Raw genomic sequence first — 5,548 nt, forward strand, 5'->3', positions numbered from 1 at the left:
CAGAAGGGGCATTTTTTAATCCAAAAGGCATTACATTCCATTCAAAATGCCCGAAGGGAACATTAAAACCAGTTTTGTATTTATCTTCCTCATGAAGTTGTATTTGCCAAAATCCTGATTTCATATCAAACTTTGAAAATATATTTGAATCATAAAGTTTTTTTAGCAAGTCTCGTTTATTAGGAATAGGATAACGAATCCATTCTAAAACTTTGTTTAAAGGTTTATAATTGATAACTAGTCTTAGTGATCCTCTTTCTAATTCTGCGGCATTCATAACATAAAATGCTGAACAAGACCATGGTGATTTAGAATGTCTTATAAGTTTTTTATTTATTAAATCTTGAATTTCATTTTTACAATGACTTTCTAGTTCACTATTCATGTGAATGACTCTAGATTTTGAAGGAATATCCTTTTCATCAAAAAAATTTATATACGGTAATTTTACAATATGTTGTTTTCTATTCCAAAAGGCATTAGGAATATTAGAACACACATTTTTTTCAAATTTTAATTTTAAACCTATTATTTTATTTTGAATATTATTGTCATTTAATTGATTAGTTATTCGAACATTATTTATTTCGTTAATAAGATATTTAGCTTGTTGTGTTTTATAATTAATGACATTAATGGTTGAATATAGAGGAGGTTCACAAAATTTAAATATAATTTCTTTTCCAAAAACATTGGTTCTTATACCATCATCATGAACCATAAAAAGATATAGTTTTGTAATAAAAGGTGTTCCTAAAATTAAAGGGGAAGATAGATCTTTTACTAAAATTAGATGAGTTTTATAACAGTAATCTTGGTTATTACAAATATGAACATCGGAAACTTTATAATTTACAATTAATTTTGTACCTCAGGCACCAGTAAGTCTAGATGCAGTTTTTTCATAGAATTGTGTAGGAAAAATTTCTTCTTGAATACAATTCATATCAGCACCACTATCAATTAAAGCAGTTAGGTTGATTTTAAAATTATCCTTGACTAAAGTAATTTGAGTGTTCCATTTTTGAGAAACTTGATTATTTATAATCTTTCCAATAGTTACATTTTCAATTTTATTTTCTTCTTCTTTATTAATTTCTATATTTTTGTTTTTAAAAATAGAAGGGTTTTCTTTTTCTAAAATTAAAATTTTATTTTTTATTTCTTTTATCTCTTGTTTTACTATTTTTAATTCTTCTTGAAGTTCTTGCATAGAGATTGACTTTGCTTCAGTAAATCTTTCATATATATTTTTTAAATTAAAATTTTCATTATTATCAGGAGTTATGTTATTAGTTTTATTAAGCATCTGCTTTATTAATAATTCTTGGATATTTTTGTCTTTTATAGAGTCAAGAGAGTTTAAAAGATCTTTATCATCTTGTGAAAGAACGTTAATAGAAATACTAGTAATTACATTGATTAAATTTTTACAATGACATTTACCAATACATTCGCAAACATCAGAATCTTCTGAACTTGAAGTAGTATTTTCGAGAATATTTAAATCATTTGTTTGAAAATCAGAAATACTTTGATCGGAATCTGAATCAGTATTTAAAATAATTTTTCTTATTTGTTCTTTTAAATCATCAGAAACATTTAACTCATTTATTTTTGTCTTAGCATAACAATTATTAGCTGTATGACCATTACGCCCACATTTATGACAAATAATAATGTCTTTTGATTTTCTCTTAGATTTTTTATAATTTGGTTTATAAGGTTTTTTGGATTTTGACGCATAATCTTGGCCTTTTTTATAATTTTCTGGAAGATTATAATTCTTTTTTCTGAAATATTTTGAAGGTCTTTTTTTATATACTTTAGATTTTGAAGTAGACGGACCATTCAAGTGCTGATAACCATATTGTTGGCAAAAATTTCCCAATTCATTTTTACTGTTAATTCTATCTTTTTTGAGCTTTTCTTTAAACCTAAGATCAGCACAAACTGCTAATCCCTCTTTATTAATGTAGTTTATTAGATCTCCATAAGTTAAATTTTGATAAGGGATGGTATTATTAAAACTTTCTCTTAATTTTTGTCTAACTCTTTCAGCAAAGAGTTTTGGAAGGCCAGCAATAAAACGTTCTTTCCAATAAGACTCTTTACAATCAGGTCTTGAAAAAACTTTAACAAGATAATTATCTTTATACCATCTAAAATCAGTAAGTTTTCTGCAATGTAAATTCATTAAAATTTCTGAAGTTTTTTCTTGAAAAGTAGTAGGATCTCCTACAAAGTTTTTGATAATAGCAAAAATTAAAGTGTTAACCATATCATCTTCAAACGTTTGTATTTGTTGATTATTTTCTTGTTTTATCATAGTTTTCTTAGCAGATAAAATATAATCTTTTTCTTCTTGTGAAATATAGAAATCTCACCATCCTTTGAGACTACCAGTAAAACCAGAAGTAATAATATTAACAATTTGAAGTTGAGTATTATTATGAGCTTTATAAGCATTAGCAGCCATAGTCATTTCTTGTACAATATTCATAATTTGATGTTCAGAATGGCCATCAACATTCCATTCATAAACAGAATTACCATCATATTGAGAACGATCAAATTGAAAAGTTCGTTCTTCTAGTTGAACATCTGGAAGAGAGGGCCTATTCCAATAATTTCTTATGGTTGGCTTTGGATTCTTTCCGAAAGAGCTTCGCTTTGATTGATGAATTTTATTAAGATTTGAAAAATCATTAGTGAGTTGACTAATATCATCATTTGAATTATCAAATTGTCGAGCAAGGGTTTCAAAATTTGTTTCACTATTTTCAGCTTCATCATTTGTAAGGGTATTAATACTGTTAGTGTTTGAGATATGGAGTTTTGAAAGTCTTTTTTCTAATTCGTTAATTAAATCCGTATTTCCTAGATTAAAATTACCATCGATTTGACAAGGAACAAAACTTATATTGCTAGTGCTTGCCATATCTTGCTTATTATCATTCTTGTCTTTGAAAAATTTTTCTTCAATTTTAACTAAATGCTCGGTAATACTAGATAAGGTTTCGTTTGCATAATTATTTTGGTAAATGATTTTTTGAAGACCCTTTTCTGTAGTTAATTTATTTGGGGCTTGAACTAAAGGAGTCGCAATAAACATATCGTTAATAATAATTTCTCCTTTTGGTGGAAAATTAGCAATAATTTCTTTATTAGAAATAATATCTTTATATTTTTTCTCTAAAATGGGAGTGATAGAATCATTTTTAAATGGGTAATTTATTTTATGTTTAAGGGCATAAATTAACTCAAACCATTGAAAAAAAGGAGAATGAATTTTATTTGATAAAACATAATCTTCCCAAAGGCCTAAATGGAGAAATCTTAAGTAGTATGAGAAATTTTCTTCATGCCAAGCTCTTTTTTTATTATTGTAATCTTTGTAATACTCAATATTTTTTAAGTAATCAAAGTCAACTTGATATTCTAAATTCGAGAAATTCATTTTAACAGGTTGTTTTTGTTAGGATTGAAGAAATATGTTTTATTGATTCTAAATTATGACTTCGTGATTTTTCGTATTTTTTTTATTCCTATTGTTCGCCTAGAAATTTTTTCTATTTGTTTATTATATTTATTAGTATATGGAAGTATTTTGTATAAATTATAATCTTCATGAGTTCTAGTTTCTTCTAAATGTTGAATGGTTTTGCATATATTAGAATTTATCTTCCAATGTCTTTTTAACATATTAGCCCAAAACTTATTATTTTTTGAACAATTAATTTGTACTTTAGAACTCATATTTGTTGTTTAAAATTTTGAAGTTCATCAATAAAATCTGATTTAGTAGGACTAGGAAAACTATTTTCACTATTTTGATCATCTTGATATAATGGTTTGGGAATAGAATATAGTCAACAGTTTTTAGTTTTAAAGATCTTGACTTTGATAACGAAGATTTTGAAGAGCTTGTTTCTGGGATAAAAGAAGTTGATAATCTGGATGATGAAATTTTTAAGGACGAAAAATTTATATCTACTGAACCATCATTATATTCTATAATATTTGAGATTTGTTTTGAAGAGTCTAGTGGTTTTGGATCGATAACATTTTGTAAATTCCAATTACATGATTGAGTTATATCAGACCATTTTAACCTTTTTGGTGTGTGGACTTTGGTATGGTTAGTATTTGCTTCAAAAATAATTGTTTCATTTTTAGGACTTGATAAACGTGTTTTCGGTTCAAGTGTAGTTGTCATAGTTTTGTAACAGACACGATAAATTATTGCTAAAGGCTTTGTATCATCTTTAAATTCTAAATTTTTTGTTTCTACAGTTAACACTAAAGTATCTAAAATATTTTTATCAAATAACCCTACAGAAAAATTTGGATAACAATTGAAATAAATAGGTCCGTTAGCAATATTTGTTTCAGCCATAGCTAAAATAGAATTTTGAAAATCTTTATGTCTCTTGTCTCTTAAAATAAGGAGAACAGGGGCATCTATTCCAAGTCTGAATAGAGGCTTGATAGCAATTTGGACTAAACCGACATGTAAAAATTTATATTTCATTCTATGTTTCTAGAATAGATCGTGATGATAATAAATGTAAATTTTGTTGGTTTTGACCAATAGACAAAGTTTGTTCTGTCATTTTAATAGAATAACCTTGAAAATAGTCAAAAGTTCCTATTCTATATATTGTATTAACATTAGTTTTAGGTATTGTCCAATCATTCAAACTTTGTTCTATGCCATTAACGGTTTCTTCAATAGAATTTATTTGATTATCATAATCTTGTTCATTATCGATATTTTTACCAGGAATATATTTTTTAGATAGTATGCGTGAAAATTTACTCATATTTAAATAATTTTGCTTTAAAATTCTTTAAGAAAACTTACTTGTTTTAATAACGATGAACAGAGGCGAATCGTCTCGACGATGATTGTGGTCCGGCACCGCGACTTACGTCCTTATCTGCGCGTTTTACGCTAATCCAACCAATCACTGGACTTGTCTCTGAATCATACTTATTAAAACTTGTAAATTTCTTAGAGAATATTAAACCCAAATTAAATAAATATGAAATAAATATATCATTCATAACCACCTCAAAAACTTTTCTTGGCTCTGATACCATTTTCTTTATAATTAAAAGACATAGAATTTCATATTAAAACACAAATAAATTTCATATTAAAATACAAATAGTTTTGCTTTTAGATAACGTATTTGCTTGTAACGAATTTTAATACTAGCTCTTATGAACTGTCTAACATCATGAAGATGATTATTGTTTAAAATCGTACCTAGATTATTAGGTTTGTAAGAATCCTTGAGATTTTGCTCAGAATTATTTATAGATTCTTGGATTTGTTGTATTATTACAAGAATATCTTTATTAGGAATACAATTCATCAAGATTTTGTTAGACATATTTAAATAATTCAAGCATGAATTTGATTAATTTGATTATTAAAAATTATATAATAATAATAATAATAAAACTAATGCATTGTAATGTAAATTGTATAGGAGTATATAATGTTCGAATTTATTTTCATAACAAAAAAACTGTAGGG

This window comes from Lactuca virosa, chromosome 3 (assembly GCF_052849685.1).
Source record: "Lactuca virosa cultivar CGN04683 chromosome 3, Lactuca_virosa_CGN04683_v6, whole genome shotgun sequence".
Taxonomy (NCBI): Eukaryota; Viridiplantae; Streptophyta; class Magnoliopsida; order Asterales; family Asteraceae; genus Lactuca; species Lactuca virosa.